The sequence below is a fragment of the Portunus trituberculatus genome, chromosome 19 (assembly GCF_017591435.1).
Source record: "Portunus trituberculatus isolate SZX2019 chromosome 19, ASM1759143v1, whole genome shotgun sequence".
Classification (NCBI taxonomy): domain Eukaryota; kingdom Metazoa; phylum Arthropoda; class Malacostraca; order Decapoda; family Portunidae; genus Portunus; species Portunus trituberculatus.
In genome coordinates, this window is record NC_059273.1 from 17605053 (window position 1) to 17622552 (window position 17500).

At 41.4% G+C, this 17500-nt stretch overlaps 1 protein-coding gene and 1 long non-coding RNA gene across 3 annotated transcripts in view; one reads left to right on the forward strand and one right to left on the reverse strand.

The window, feature by feature from the left end:
- LOC123506100 overlaps positions 1–99 on the reverse strand; it is a 312418-nt gene extending 312319 nt beyond the window's left edge. For both annotated transcript variants that reach the window (XR_006675343.1, XR_006675344.1), the window contains exon 1: positions 1–99. This exon is cut by the window's left edge and continues 166 nt beyond it. This is a non-coding gene — a long non-coding RNA (uncharacterized LOC123506100).
- LOC123506097 (potassium/sodium hyperpolarization-activated cyclic nucleotide-gated channel 3-like) overlaps positions 1–17500 on the forward strand; it is a 927743-nt gene that overhangs the window by 489300 nt on the left and 420943 nt on the right. The window lies entirely within an intron of this gene.

Here is a 17500-nt window from a genome sequence, read left to right on the forward strand (position 1 = left end):
GACATTCATTTTATGTTTTTAATAGCCGACTAAAATTCCATATGTGTCACTCTCAGTCAAATCCATTCTTTGTTTAGATTGATGACGTGTTTACCTTCAGTTCCTTAACCACACAGAGATGCCATGTCGCCTTTCAAAACACAGCACGTTTTCTTTTTAAAGGTAAACTGAATTGGCGTGTTATCTGTTAATTGTCATTAACTTTTTGCTATTAACCGTTGATAGTTTGCAAGAATCAGTTAGGAAACATACATTGTCTTAGCAATCAACTCCTGAATGTTGTATATTTTGACTAAAATTTACTTAGATATGAAAAAAAGTACGAATGGTCTTGTATTTCATGCTTCATTCGATACACCGATACACCAAAATAGTCCTTTACCTTGCAACACAAACATTATTCTATGTGACAAAATACTTTACTTTATGCAATACAATTCAGAACTGAACGCCAGATTCCAGTCACGACATCCTACCGTAGATCCTGCCCGCCATGTCATCATCATCTTTCTGTTAATGGCGAGGCTTCCCCATAACCTCTAATGGTTCTCAGCGGTCGATGACACGCCCCAACCGATATCCTTAGCCGTTCATCTTACGTAGCATTCCTTGGCTCGGATTCCCATTCTAGAGGTGACCCTAGTTCTCCGTTGACAGATGCAATGCAGAAATGACAGAGACACGTATTCTAAAACGCCTTGCTTTCTCACCATGACTATTTCTAAACAGCACACATGATTAGACGGTTTCTCAAGAGTGTTTTCATTGTTGAGGATGTAGAAATCTTGTTAATCTGTGACTGAAATTGTAGAAATATCGTTAGAAATACGCTGAACTTCAACCATAGGGTGTTGAAAATCACTAGAATTGTTCAAACATTTATCCTATTCCTGTGGCTAACTCTCTCTCGGCCATGGCATGTAAGTGGGTCTTTTTGGTTTAATCGTTTTTGTTTCCCTTAATCAGTTTTCCTCTCTTACACAAAGAAAAAAAAAAACACATAACTTTAACCATAGGCTTTTAAATGTAGTACTCTAGATATGCCAGGAGGTGTTTAAAATTGTCCTTAGGAAGATGCAAGAGACAAACCACATTGGAGAAGGTTGATCCACTGCGGTGAAATCTAACGGGAGCAATCTAAAAGAAGAAGAAATTATGGATACATGATACAGTTGCGAAAGACACCATATTAGAAAATAAAAAAAATGCTTGTAATCTAATACCAAATGCGTATATGTTGTTTAGTTTAAAGGATTTTGATTTCATTTGTTACCTACCAAATCTACCTTGCAAGAAATAAAGGTGAGTTTAATTACAAGCATGTTTATAGTAAAACCAAAATGTATTGACCCATATATCAGTCATTACTAGGGATTATCAGCCTCACCTTCGGGTCAGTCCATTTTGGCTTTACTATAGTAACTTTATTTTCTGTATTCCTGCGACTCACTAAACAATTGCTAGCATAACTTTTACCACCACGAACAAAATTCCTCAGCTGATGAGATTTATGTAACTAAGATAGTGAAGTTATTGTTAGATTGAGTTAAAAGTTGGGTAATTTTGTAAAGGTGGTTAATTTTGGGTTTACTTGAGTTTATTGATGATCTTGTTGTTTACTACTTGCGATTAAATTGAATTTCTTATGTTATCTCTCTCTCTCTCTCTCTCTCTCTCTCTCTGGAAATGAAACCCATACAAGTAGCAAAAAGGAAAACCTACTTCTATTATTACATTTTCCCTAATATTTCAATGAGCAGCTGCATAATTTGACAGAGCACAACGTTAGCCAGCCACTTTCATTTGAGAAGCACAGGGAATGCTGGAAGGGAAGGACGTGTTAGCTTCTCTCCTCGCCCCAAAAGTTATCACCGAGGACTAGAGGCAAAAAAAGGAGAGCGAAAAGTTTTAAATCCTCTGCAGCAAAAGTGTATTTCAAACGCGTATAATCCGATGGAAAAGCGTAAATACGTTATACATGTTCGTGTGTGGTGTTACATTTTTTTTTTTTTTTTTTCGTATGTGTGGGTATGTTTGGTGTCTGTCAGTCGTATGTATATCACAGTTACTTTTTTATTAGTTGCCTACGTGTTACCTATAGCGTAGTACGTATATGAAAATTCTATCTTTTTAAATTTATTAGGAACGCCATATATTTTAATTGTTTCTTAATTTTGTGTCTTACTTGCGCATTAAGAGATAAGTTTGTTTTTTGTGTTTCCTATGTAAGAGGGGAAAACTGGACAAGGGCAACAGAAACGACTGAAGAAAAAAGCTTACTGAGACGCCAGATCCCGAACAGAGCCGAGAGAGTTACTAGTAGCCAAAAAAAAAAAAGAGATAAATGTCTTGAATCAACTCCATCATACACGATTTAACCCCTTCAGTACTAGAACGTATTTCTACCATGAATTTGGGGTATGATTAGACGATTTTATTGACATTAGGAAGAGTCTATGGAGGTCAGAAGATTAATGGCTAAAGTCTTCACTATTTTAATCCCAACATAAGGAACTGAAGCTGTATAAAATCACCAAACAGTAAGCAGAATGAATATGGAAACGCGTCATGGTACTGAAGGGATTAAGATTCTATGTATATGGGAATACAGAAGCAGGTAGGGAATTTTAGTGTTTACCAGAGGTGTGAATGCCTGAAAGTACTGGTTAACTCTCGAATTAGACAGGTGGAAAGATAAGGGATGAGAGAAAGAAGATAGTCTTAGGCCGCTGGAATAGGGAAGGTATGTAGTTAGCAAGGTCAGAAGAACAGTAAGCATGAAAATAGCGGTAGAAGATAGCAAGAGTCGCAACATTCCACTGGTGAGAAAGAAGGTGAAGACAGTGAATAAAAGTTGATAAGATGAAAAGCTAAGTCAGTGATAACAGGCTGCCAGTTCCTTGTGTAGCGACATGTGCTCTCTAATTAATTACAACAGGTAGCCACTGAGCCATGAACTGTCTGGAGTGGATTAGGAGCACACTTGAAATTAAAAGTATTGATTCAAACATCGATTATATGTCTTCGTGTTTCTGAGGAGGCTCTTGTAAAGGCGAGACCTGTTGGAGGTGGTGGGGGATATTTCTTCCTCTGATGTAGTTGACTTCTTCTTTTTCTTGTTCTCGTTCTTCTCGTTCTTCTTCTACTTCTTTTCTTCTTCTTCTTCTTTTTGTCGTCTTCTTCTTCTTCTTCTTCTTTTTCTTTTTCGTCATTATATTTCTACTACTACTACTACTACTACTCTCTCTCTCTCTCTCTCTCTCTCTCTCTCTCTCTCTCTCTCTCTCTCTCTCTCTCTCTCTCTCTCTCTCTCTCTCTCTCTCTCTCTCTTGCTCACTCTCATGTGCGTGTCTACCGTTTCTTCTAGCATCGTTCAATCCAATGTCCTCCTTCCCGCCCCTCTGCCTCCCCTCCCCGTGGTTCACTGCCTCAATCAATGAGCCTCATTAAGCTTAAAGACGTCGATAATTAGTTTGAGCGGGCGGCAAGAGGCAAATGGGAAGCGAGGGAGACGCTGGCAAGGTAAAACGAGCCGAGCCAATGAGCAAGGCAGGCAGGATGAGCAACACGAGGATACCAGGACCATCTTGGCGTTAAGTGCACGGCCGCTAAGCCACGCAGGTGATCGCTTGTTAGTCAATCGAGGGCATCGGCTTAGCTCTTGTGCACTCGGCGAGGGGAAAGGAGAGAGGAAGCCTGCAGAAAGAGACAAGGGTATTAGGAAGGTAATGCAGGGAGGTTTTGTTGCAAGGTTCTTTTTCACTCAAGACGAGAAAGAGAGAGGTTGTGGGAGAATGCAAAGATGTTAGACTTTTTTGTCCAAATGTTAGAGTAATAAAAGTAATCCTGAGTCAACCTGAGATTTATCCACCACCATCACTACTCAGCTGTCCGTATAACTATCTCAGCAGAAGGGAATGTGCAAGAACGTTTTGCAGGAAGGAGTTAGATGTAATTGTGTTTATTGAAGGAGAAGGGGAAAGGAAAACAAGGGGTGCTTAACAAGACTAGGGTGTTGAGAAGGGAAGTTTTGGAAGATATGCAGAGAAGTTTTAGTGTAGAGGAAGAGTTAAGATACGGTTCTGTTCACTCAAAAAGGAAAAAGAAAGAGCAAGGCTAAAGGAGGAGGTGGTCGTGTTGGTAAAGAATCTGCCGGAAAGTTTTAAGGATAGAAAATAATACGATATGGTTTTATTTTATGAGTAAGAGAAAAAGAGGCTACGTCAAAGAAAGGGAGAAAGAGTGTAGAGGGAGAGAGGAAGGATTTGCAGGGAATATTTACACTTGGAATCTTCACATCCACAGCGCATTTACAAGTAGATAACACGTTACCAAGAATGAGACAAGGAAAAAAGCATTAATTTTAGCATACTTCCCAACCCTCCTTATCCCTTTCTGCAGATTATCCATCAATTTCTAATACAATACAGCACACCGTCAATATATCTATGCAAGGAGTGGCTGAGTATACGAACCAGAGGAAGGAAAACATTTAGAACACTTCCTGAGACTCTTATCGTCTCTCCCAACACCTGCGTAATGTATGAGGCGTACACTGCACCTTCAACACATTTAGGTAATGCAAAGGCAAGTGCAAGAGTGGACGACAAGACGGGGATGCATTTAACACATACTCTCTCTGATTCTCTTTGTTTGTTTACAGTGTTTGAGAGAGAGGCCGTATGCTGAAATGCTTTACTCTTTCACCATCATTACTTTCCAAAGGCTCATGTTGAAGATAGTCGTCTTTTTAAGAGTATTTGTATGGTTCTGGTGGTAGATTGGCAATGTTGTCAGTTTATCATAAGGAGGAACTGTCTTGAAAACCCAGCTAGTATTCTCTGTGGCCTTGGAAAATTGTCATGGTGAGAGAGCAAGGCGTTTCTGAACAGGGCCGAAAGAACTATGAAAATAAAATAGTTAAAGTTATTTCAATAGACTTAGGCAATGCAAAGGCAAGCGCAAGAGGAGACCACAAAACGGGACTACATCTAAAACACTTACTGAGTCTGTGCATTACCTTCTTCCATTTTCTTTTAATATAGTTTCAGAGAGAAATTAAAGAAATATGAAAACACCAGAATCTAAATTACAACCTCTTAAATAATTCATAGCCGACTGCAACACGGAAATTCATTTGAAAACACTTACATAATATCTGTATCGCATTTTTCACTACATTTTCTCTTTAATTTCGTAAACTTTGAGAGAAGAAAAAGCACAATACACCACAACGCCCCCTGAGTAACGTGCAGCTGAGTAATCCAAGCCATAAAATTCCCTCTTGGCCGAGCATTTTCAGGCTCACCACCGTATCCTGACCTTGCCCAACTCAACGCTTGTATCAAGGTCACCACCACCACCGCTGCCACCACCAACAGTGCGGGGCTCTGTGTCTTGGGATTTCCTTAAGACCTAGATGAGGCAAGAGAGAGAGAGAGAGAGAGAGAGAGAGAGAGAGAGAGAGAGAGAGAGAGAGAGGAGAGAGGAGAGAGGGGGAGGCGGGAAGGAGGAAAGTTACTGAGAGGTAATGAAGAGAGAAAGAAAGATGAAGAAAAATGGAGGTTTGAGAGAGAGAGAGAGAGAGAGAGAGAGAGAGAGAGAGAGAGAGAGAGGAGGAGAAGAATTGCGGTGAGAGACATGAGTGGGACAGATAGGAACGGAGAGGAGAAAGGGAGGTGTGAGAGGAGATATAGGGGGAGAGAGGGATAAATAAGACAGTGAAAGGCAATGCACCAGGCAATATGTAACAATGGGGCAAGGAAAATCAATCCCTGAGGCTGAGAAGAGTTTCATTGTCTGGGTAGTTGATCAGCTGTGACGCAGGAGAGAAGGTGGAGGCAGTGAGTGGGTACCTACACCACAATAACAGAAAACACGCTCGAATAACCCATACATATTTACCAAGAAACTTTAAATAGTACAGGTAAAGGTTTTTGTCACTAAGAAGAGTTTAGTATAGTTTGCAATGTCAATTATAACGTGGAATCATGAAATATTTACGCATTCTTCGCCTTCACGTTCTCGCTTCAAAGGAGGCTAAAGAAAACGTGAAGTGTGTTTAAGAGTAACTTTAGTATTTTCACGGTCACTGGCAATTACTTGAAATTCGAGAGATACACGTCTGAGTGATTAACCGGGGCAGGCATTGTCAGGCGAAAGTTGCAGAGAACCATGTCCGAGGGTGCAGCAGGGGCAAGGCAGGAACGCTGACGAAGCTACCGTCCTACTCTAAATCCCTCCTTCCCAGGTTCTCATCCTCCCCAGGCCTCACTCTCATTCCCTCTCCCAACACGACCCTTTCCTTCACCCCCTCCTACCTACTACCAATCTCTCTCCCCACTCACTAATTCCTCCCTCTTCGCTTACCTTCATTCTAAAACCCCATCTGTTTCCTTCCCATCAAGTCTCTCTCACCTACTCCCAGGCCTCCCATATCCCTACTCTCTCCTCTCCCTCTCCCATCTCCCGTCTCCCGTCTCCCCACTTCCTCCCTTTCACTAATGCTTCTGCTCTACATGTAACTACTTATTCCATCCACCTTCGCCACTGTCACCTAAACCTAGCCTTCGTCTCCTCTCCAAACTGTTTGTATTTCCTTTTTCCTTCCGGATTTCTAGCTTCCTTCATCCTTATAGTCCTGCCACCTATTTCCGTGTGTTTCTCTTCCTTTTACCAACATGGTTCTTATTTTCTTCTTCAAGCATGTTTTTATGTTTTCTTCCTTTTCTTTTCTCTTTTTCATGATATTTCTTGCCTTACAATTTCCAGCATCTTTTCTATTAATATTTCCACTCCGTTTCTCTTCCTTCTTCCCCGATTTTCTTATTTCCTATATTTTTCTTATCTTTTTTTGCTTTTCTTACGGTTCCAGCATCCTTTCTTTCTTTTTCCATCATCTTTTTTTCTCTTTCGTTCCTTTATACAACATCCTTTCCTTTTTCCTTTTTCATTTTTCTTCCTCCAGCGCCGAGTATATATCTATGTCTTGCTCACTCAATATATTCATGCTGGGGTATTGCTGAAAAATGCGAAGAGATGAGTAGATTGACGGACAGACTAATAGACAGTTGGACAGACTGAGGGATGAGCAGACAAACAGGTTAAGGTGGAGAAACAGTGTATTCGTAAAGATTATTACTAATCACTGTTACTTGGAACTTCACTTTTGTTCTTTAGAAGTTCAATGGATGTCACTGTAGATTTCCTTTTCTTTAGTTTAGTGAGTTAGTTACATTGTCTATCAACCACTACATCAGGGGTTCTCAACCTGGGGTATGCGTACCCCCAGGGGTACGTGAGAGGAATTTTTGGGGTACGTGGCAGGTTTCTCAAAATGCTTCAGTTTTGAATTGCAGCAAATTTGTTTATTGTATACAATGTATCCTTCACTAGAACCAGGACACGTTAACAACGTTAACAAGGAAACTCTTGGAGTTATATCACTTGAGAGAAAGCTCTCTTGGATAACAGTTGCCACACAACCTTGCAAACCTGTAATATTTGTTCTGATTTATCATTTTAAGTGTTATTCACACACACAGTGACTTATTTATCACTGTTACTAGTTACAAGTTGCAACTAGCTGCAAGCAACACTAGTTCACTGCCATAATGATCGAAAATTGTCTGATATAGTTCCTTTTTGGTAAATGCATTGCATGTTAGTCACATATAGTGTCTCCTGTGAGGTACCAGTTCCTATCGACACTACCTTATAGAAACATACTAATTGTGTCTGCTCTACATATATAACACAATTCAAACTTAATAAACTAAGTCAATAAACCATGTAATTATTGTTACCCTTCCTGACGATGCATTGTGGGTAAGTGGTACGTGATCAATACTGAAAGACTTCGAGGGGTACATCACATTAAAAAGGTTGAGAAGAAGAAGAATTAACCTGTGCAGAAGCGAGGTGAAATGTGTGTTAAGGTTCCGTGCTGTCTTTAAGTCTCTAGAAATGAAAGATCTTGGTACACCAGACAATTGTGTTTTGCTCTATATTATGATGTCAGTCGTATAAACTCAAGTAACTATAAAGAAATGCCATGGTAGAATAAGAACAGAAAAATACTGGAAGGAGTAAAACCCTGGCAAATCAATAGATACATCGTAATACAGTGTTTAGAGACGATTACTCTGTACCGCGAGACGATGCTGACTCTCTCTCAACCTGCGAACACTGAAATTGTGACAGTTTGGATCCTCTCCTATTGATATTAATCAAAGTATTACGATTTATTCACAATAGTAATATATTATACTCTGACGGAACACGGGCCTGATGTGTTTGAGTTGTGGCATTTTGTTATCGTACATTTCGCACTATATAGCGACTGTTTAGGACCGAAAAAACTATAGCTTCAGGTAGATATTCAATAATGTTATCTATCGATTTTCAGTCTTAAAGTAGGGGAAAATTACGAATATTGATGCATTTCTTTTATAGTCCTCCTTGCTTCTCGAAAAGGTGCACGAACTTAGAAAAGGTTGAAGAACACTAAACTATACCCTGAAAAAAAAAAAAAAATACAGTAAAAAGGATAAGATAAAAATGACCAACATCTCTATTATTACGGAGGCTAATAATAATACCAAGACTAATTAAGTAATTCAGAGATAACGAAACGAACGACGATCACGAGAGCTTCCACGATAACAGTGTGTACGATAAGATTTGATTCCAGATTCCTCGATAGCGCTCCGAGTTTCCAAGATAACAATGGCATTCCAGTTTCCTCGATAGCGATGCAAGTTTCCAAAATGACGATGCCTTTCCATGATAAAGATGCCCTTCCAGTTTCCAAGATAATAATGCGAGTTTCCACGATCAAGATGCAATTCCAGTTTCCACGGGAACGATGCGGGTTTCCACGATGTCGATGCGGTTCCAGTCCTCACGATGCGATTTCAAGACACAATATTGAAGTCCACTTGCCTACACAGGTACTGGGACGAACCCTTTCACCCCGTAAGGATCCACCCAACACCCTTGAGTGCGAGTAAAGTGACGCTGCCACCTTCCTGCGCTGCAATTGAAGTCCACTTGCCTACACAGGTACTGGGATGAACCCTTTCACCCCGTAAGGGTCCACCCCACACCCTTAGGTGCGAGGAGAGTGGCGCTGCCACCTCACTGCGACGCAATTGAAGTTCACTTGCCTACACAGGTACTGGGGCGAACCCTTTCACCCCGTAAGAGTTCACCCCAGACCCGTGAGTGCGAGGAGAGTGACGCTGCCACCTTACTGCGCCTCACACGGGTAGCCATGAGCATGACCCGCCACACTCCACTCCCCAAACACTGTCAGTGAGTCCTTTTCACCCCGTAAAGGACCACTGGTACGGTCAGTGCCTGGCTCATGGCGCACAGCGTGCCCTCGTTCATGGCGAGTTGTTCAGCCCGATGTCATTATAAGCAGAGGTCCTGTACACACCACTCACCACCAGACTCTATGCAAGGAGCCCTTATCACCCCTTAAAGGCCCCTCACGGCATCATCTGGTGGACGGTAGACACGGCACCCTGCTTAAGGCGACGCCTTGCCTAGTGTGAGGCGCTGCAAGTTGACGACAATCAGTGAGCTTGAAGCCGCGAAGGAAAATGAGTCCACGTTAACAATGGGATTCCACGACAGGTTGCGATTCCAGTGTCCACGGTAAAGATGTGTTTGTTGAGGATAACGATCCGTTTATCGAGGCTAACGGTGCGGCGATGGCGATGGCGAAACGATCCAAAGTATTATTACCTACACAGGTACTGGGACGAAACTTTTTACCCAGAAAGGGTCAACCCCAGTCCCGTGGTTATGAGAGCAGTGACGATGCAACCTTGCAATGCCTCACACAGGTCGCCATGAGCAATGACCCGCCACACACCACTCCCCAAACACTGTCATGAAGTGAGTCCTTTTTACCTAACCTAACCTAACCTAACCTAATCTAACCTAACCTAACCTAACCTAACGTAAAGGACCACTGGTACTGTCAGTGCCTGGCTCATGGCGCACAGCGTGCCCTCGTTCATGGCGAGTTGTTCAGCCCGGTGTCATTATAAGCAGAGGTCCCGTACACACCACTCACCATCATATTCTATGCAAGGAGCCCTTATCACCCCTTTAGGGCCCCTCACGGCACCATCCGGTGAGTGGTAGACATTGATCTCTTGCTTATGGCGACCCTTGCCTAGTGTGATGCGCTGCAAGTGGACGACTAGTAGTGAAGCTTGAGGCCACCAAGGAAAAGCAGGACCTGCAGCCAGTTCCTGCCTTGGGCCCCAGGCCGGACCCGACGGCCACCTCCTTCCCCCGTGCGGCGCCCAAGGCCGTCACGGCCCTCAAACATCTTTAGGCCGAAAGTTCTCAATCGTCGTTTTAATTTTGATTCGAATATAAAATCGTCGATGGTAAATGAAAAATAGCTTTGGTGTGAAAGTGTGCAAGAGTTAGCTGATTAATGAAACAAGGTGAGGCAGCTTTGCTCCGGAGTATTTAGTGTACTTTGCATGTTGCTGCCGTGAATGTGTACGTGTTTGTGGGTGACTGGACAGAAACAGTAGACCAATGGTAGTTGTGTAACTATTGGGGAACTTTTGAAAATTAGTTAAGCTTCTGGATAGAGTGGATGAGTGCACACAGGTTTGCTTGTCTTATACATAAACTGCCACTTGTAAACAGAAAAAAGCAAACTTAGTTTTCTTTATTTCCCTGATCACAATGACGTGCAAATATCAATGTTTCAAATATAAGGAAACACTAGGAGAGGACCCAAACTCCCGTTGAAGTTGCCAGATTCAACAGATATCGTAATATTTCACAGGAAAGATGGTCAACTGCATATCGTATATTTTTGAATATTCTTTTGTCACACAAGGAGATATCAAGACAGGTAAAGTATTTCTAAACATGTATCTACGACAAAAAAAAAGCTATAATAGTAGAGTTAGGTTATAACTATGCATTGTGTTTTTTATATACCATCTTGCTCTATTCCTGGGACAAAGATTACTTCTTCCTCAATTGATAACTCGAAGTTAGTATGATATTTTCTTTCCTTCTAGGTTAGTAAGTAGACTACAAGACACCATGAACATATGAAGCCCCGTAAATGAGATTATTTTCATAACTTAGAAATCAAAGTGTGATAATGAGATTGTCTATTGCCAACCAAACCGTTCTGCATAGACGTGTTCAGCGTCATTGAGACCTAATGATGTTAGCTCATGGACAGTGGCCATCCTGACAGCGCGAAACCACAGGGAGTTCATAAGATTTCCATGGCTACTTAGATGGCTGATCTAATAAAATCCTTTGCAGTACCATTGCATGTTGAGTTCCATGTTCCATGTGATAATACTGGGGGTACTGGTAGATGGTCTTATAACTCAGGGGGTTCTTAACAATATAAAGGTTGAGAACCCCTGCACTACACACACACACTCTCTCTCTCTCTCTCTCTCTCTCTCTCTCTCTCTCTCTCTCTCTCTCTCTCCAATGCTAGAGAGAACAACACCATAATTAGAATTTTGATAATGTCCCTCATATTTTCACATTATGATCCTTAACAGACAGGAAACACTCATATAACCAACAGCCAATCACGTTCCTCCATTTCCGTCACACGACCATGATATGAGCCAATCACAAACAACGCTACCTGGAGGAGATGCCAGAGCTCACTTTTCCTTAACACATTTTGCATGCTTTCTGAAGGATAGGGATCAACGTGCGCCTGTTCCTGTGAAGACAAATTACACTAGCCTCTGAAAATTTCCCAAGAGCACCGGTCTGATAATTTTACGAGCTTATCAGAAACTTATCCTCCAGTAAGCTACTAACCTGCTCTAAGAAACAACTGATGACAGTGCTCGAGAGAAATGCTCGAACACACTCGAAGCTGACAAAAACTACGCAGTCCACACACAGCCAGTGAGACACGTGTGAGTGCGGTCTGTTCCTTTATTTATTTATTTTTTTTAACCATCACCCTGGCTTAAATATCAGGCCATTTTTGTCTTTTTTTAATTTTTGAATTTACCTTTCTTTGAAATTAGGTTTTTTTTTTTTTTATACATATACACAATTGTTTCTTTTAATTGGTTTTTATTTTCTTTTATTTAAATGTTTATTTTAAATGTTTGTTTTTCTATTTATCTATTTTTTATATATTTGTATTATTTACACACTCAGATTCTCATACACGCTTCATTCACACAGGGATCCTATACCCATCTCAAAACTATTGTCCTTTGTCAGGGCATGGGGAAGGGAGGGATAAGTCACAAGCACACAGGATGGCTACGCAGCATCATTACGTATTGTAGATATACAAGAAAGGGATAACATTCACATCAGATCACGCAAGAGGTCTGTTCCTCGCCACCCTTGGCACTTAACTGTTCATTACATACGTCAACTCCCAGAAAGCGTGATAACGAACCAAGGAATATTATCCCTTGTAGTAAAGATTGTCTGGGACATGCTCGGGGCAAATGTGTATCAAACATACATGCTAACCAGCGAGTATTTAAGACTGCTTCGAGCAGTATTCCGGTCAATGTTCGGGGATTAGACGTTAAAGTGGCCACGCCTAGAGGGGGAGCATCAGATATGAGTGAGAAAGAAGCATTCCCCGTTTTCCTTTATTGTTTTGTGAGTGGCGGTTCCGTTCCGATTATTCCGACGAATGATGTGGTGTTGCTGATGATGATAATGATGGACTTGCTGGGTGACCTAAGATACCAGATGGAAAAGTGTATCGCTTGACCAGTTATCGATGTAGTGACCAAACCACTTGCTGAGATTGGCAAAGAGTGTTTAATGATTATATATTACTCATCACTCACTGTTTACAGAAATTGTTGTGTTTTTATCACTGATAATTGTAAAATTGTAATAACTTTGCTGGTTAGCGAGTGATGTACTACCTTCATGCATGACGAAGGTTTACTGTGTGACGAGTGTTCGTGGAAGACATCTCGGATGACGAAATTAACTGATGCTTGGCACTCCTGCGCCCAAATAAACATGTTACCGTGTTCCTCGGTGCCACTATGTTAGTTGTGTTCTTCCGATGAAGGGCAGCAAGGATTGGTGGACTGGATTGGTGAGTATAGTGAAAGAAAGAATAAGGGCTAACTTTTTATTTGTTCTCTAATTTTAGCTGTATGTGCTAAATATTCCAGGATCTACAGTACAACACAAATACTAGGTGGCATTTTTTGAACATGACGTTATTTTCATTATGGCCTAATTTACAGAGTTCAGCACCAAGGGCTCATTGGGGGTGGAGTGTTCTCAGATGCACGAGTTCGCATCCTGGCTAGGTAGAAAGGCCGGGCATCTGTAGGCTACACGGTGAAGCTTCCTTAACGGCAAATCAGTCCTTCATTAGGAGGCACCGTGGTAAATCTTAATACAGCCGCATTAGATACAAACAGGAAACTCACATATCATGTAGAAGGGTCGGTGACCTTGCCGTAATCGTAGAAAAATTGCGTAGCACGCCTGTAGTGTCTGTAATAACACTCGTGGGTGCGGCAGAAATTCGAGATTTTCTAAGCCCAGCGGTGTAAGTTTTGAGATGTTTCCTTAGGTTAGGTTCTGTTTATGTTTGGTTAGAAGTCCTAGGGGGGTGAGTCGGGGTGCGCATCGCTCCAGCTAAGATATGTTATCTCAGACGAATTCGAAATATTAAGTTGTGGATGGTGGAAACTCGGACGTATTATAAATGATTACCGCACTGTCTTTGAGTTACTTTTTAAATGCAAAATGTTCAAAACACACTACGACTGTATTACTTCTCGCAGAACTTTGGCGGCAGCGGCAGCCACACGGCTACCACGCTTTTTCAAAAATTGGTAGACGAGTATAGTGGAAGCAAATTTAAATACGGTATTTGCTCCTGCAATTCTGTATGTATGTGTGTGTGTGTGTGTGTGTGTGTGTGTGTGTGTGTGTGTGTTATTCTTTACTTTCATCTTGAGCTCAACTCTCACCTGTCTGTTATGACTTTAATAAAGGTGACAACGTATTACCTAATTACCATAATAATATGTTCTCCAAAAAGCAAACTTACTTCCTGAAGACTGCTCGCTGCAGCATTGTATAGATGTTTCATACTTCTCTCACCAGCAAGCATTATAAAGTTTTCTTTCCTCCCACTCAACCACACTCCCTCTCCTCACTGCTGCTCTCCTGCTCGTCACCAGCGACTCTTGTAGTGGGGTTAGCTACCTTTGACCTTGCGACCTTTGCAGCTAGTAAGATTTGTACTCTTTTGTGTGTGTGTGTGTGTGTGTGTGTGTGTGTGTGTGTGTGTGTGTGTGTGTGTGTGTGTGTGTGTTGGTATTATAGAATATGAAAATAACGCCACCATTTCATCAATGATACATAAATATATTGTCAATAAATATAATCAAATGAATTATTTTTGTGGCAATAAACACTTTTCATTTTCTAGTATTTGTTACGACTAGTTTTAGGTATGTAAGGTATAGCAGCGGCCTTTTTCTCCATTAACAGACCATTACTCATTAGCATCCTTTCTCTTATATATGTTGGCTTTTACCCAATAGGATGATATATTTTTTTTCCTGTTAGCAAACTCTTTTCCCATGAATTATTTTCCTTTTTCTTTTTTTCCCAATTAGCAGGTCTTTTATCTCCAATAGCAGGCATTTCACTCCATTCCTAGGTCTTTTCCTAGTAAGCATTTGTCTCACATCAGTAAACCTTTTTCCTTAGTAGAATGTCTTTTTTTCCATTTATCTTCCTTTTTTCCCCAGATAGTTTGTCTTTTATTTCCATTAGCAGGCCTTTTACTCCATTTGTTTTTCCTAGTAAACATTTTTATCGAGTCTTTTTCAAATTCCCTTTCTTTTTTTGTCCTCGAGAGTCTTTTTCCTTGTGTATCAAAAACTTGAATCGTGTATCTCGAGTTCACTCATGAAATCATCTCTACGACAATATGAAGTGAGTAAAAGCGTGAAGGGAGTAATGCTAGGGAGACAGATGATATAACTAGGCATGATAATATGAACATTAATACCCTAGTCTTGCTGGTAAACAGATAGTGAAGCTTGTGTTACTCCTAACCTATTGATCTGATGGGCCCTCCAAGGTTTAATCTAAATAATCATATGCGCCACAATGATGTGTTTGTGTAAGAGCGAGCAGCGGGAAGCGTGGGGGTGAATTTCAATAAGTTGATGGTGTTTGCTTCACTCGTGCAACTCGGAACTAAAAATGTTTCTTTCCTCGCTGCTTGTTTAACCTTTCCGCACTACGGCGCCGCGGCAAAGGTTTACTAGCAGTTGCCATTAATGAGGCGATGGCTGAGGGAACACACAAAGCACGAGGTCAGGAAATCTAGCGCTGAAATTGAAGGAATGAAAGTAAATCTACGTGCAGGGAGCAGAGAAAGTCGATTTTATGATATTTGCATTTCCATGGTTTTAATTATTTATTGTCTTGATGTATTTTTCCCCGTTGCTTTGTCACCTTTTAACACCACATTTATCACGTTCCTATCAAATATGTACCAGCTGTATTTTGAAACACTAGGTTCTCACACACGGACCGCCACATGAAGGCCTGATGATTTCTTGCACCTTTTTCTTATTTCATTATGACTTTGTTGAGACTACAATCCATGGGTATCTTTCTCCTCCTGGTCGTGCAAAAGTATCAAAATATCGCCAGAATCACTGAAACGTGTTTGAAGTAGTCGAGATGAAGCAGTGAAACGTTTCTACACACGGTGCTTACAATGTGGCGGTGTTTGTTGCCAGATTACACAGCCACAGAGAACTGCTCTCATACTCATAATTACTTTAATGTCTCTTCCTTGCTTGCTCCATTTTTCATTAATTCCCCTTATTTTTCCATATATCTTGCTTTCAGTGAAGTTAGAATGCCACTCTCCTACTAATTTTAGGCCGCATGAGAGAGTGCGTTGGAGTAAAAATGTATATACCCATTCAGGAACAGTTCTCATTATTTCCATAGATGTACTAAGCGAATTAACGTTACAAGTGTTCATCGATACTTATAACATTATTCTTTACCTACTAGGATAAGTCTTAAGAAAATCCAGCAGTAACTTCTTGATTTGTGAGGCTGTCATATACTCCTCTTTCTGTCCTTCCTCTTCCCCTTTACTCACCCTCCTCTCTTTCTTTACCCCATCCTTTCCTCTCTCCTTTCTCCCTCTCACCTCATCCATGAACTTATCTTAGTATGTCTCTGCCTTATTCCTCCCCGACCCATTCTCTCTCTCTCTCTCTCTCTCTCTCTCTCTCTCTCTCTCTCTCTCTCTCGTGTGTGTGTGTGTGTGTGTGTGTGTGTGTGTGTGTGTGTGTGTCACCTTATTTACAGAATTTGAGAGGGATAAATCATTGAACATAACTTGTGTATCATCTATTGAACTCATCTTAATTGACAACAAACCACATTACTATAACAGACCTGATAGGAGACTGATATCGTTTTTGTTACCCCTGGGCAGATTTACCGTCTTACATAAAAACATTCAGCTTGATAGCTCTGCCTGCCAAGCCGCAACTGGACACGAGCGTGGAGGTGTGAATAAGACACGGGACAGCGGGCAAGGGAGGAGAAAGGGAGGCTGGGAAGTGTAAAGGGGAAAGAAAGACTGTCCTTCATCTACATCATGCGTTCATTAGAGCATTAGATGGTGAAGAATAGATGGCGTTAGTTTGTAAATCAGTTTCAGAGAGAGAGAGAGAGAGAGAGAGAGAGAGAGAGAGAGAGAGATTGTTTGATGGGGTGCAGTGTTCTTCTCGGATGGGAAGGGGGAGGTTTTATTGAAGGGGATGGCTTACGAGAGAGAGAGAGAGAGAGAGAGAGAGAGTGTGTGTGTGTGTGTGTGAGAACCCCACCAATCAACGTAAAGTTAGATAGACAAACCTACACATACTCGTACCTACTCTTGCGCACACAAACACTCTCTCTCTCTCTCTCTCTCTCTCTCTCTCTCTCTCTCTCATTAGTAGAACAGTAAGTGAGGGGAGCTGTGAGATATAGGCGAGAGAGGGGAGGAGAAAGGAAGAAGGGGAAGAAGAGATGGAGGAGGGACAGTCAGGGTGAGGGAGGAAATAGGAGAGAGAGAGAGAGAGAGAGAGAGAGAGAGAGAGAGAGAGAGAGTAAGGGGGAGGAAGAGGGGAAGAGGGAATAGTAGATGAGGGTGGGGAAAGAAAAGACATGAAAGGAAGAGAGGAAAAGCATGACAGGATGAGGGACAGAGGAAAAGAAGAGGGGAGTTGGTTTAGGGAAGGAATAGAGAAGAGAAAGAAGGAAAATGTCATGAGAGAGAGAGAGAGAGAGAGAGAGAGAGAGAGAGGTAAGGGAGAAGATAAGAGGGGGAGAATAAAAAGAGAAAGAGAGGGAAAAGAAGTGAGGAAAAGTGAAGGAATAGAAAGGGAAAGAAGAGAATCAGGTAAATGAAGGAAGCAGTGAAGTAAAGGAAGTAATTGAA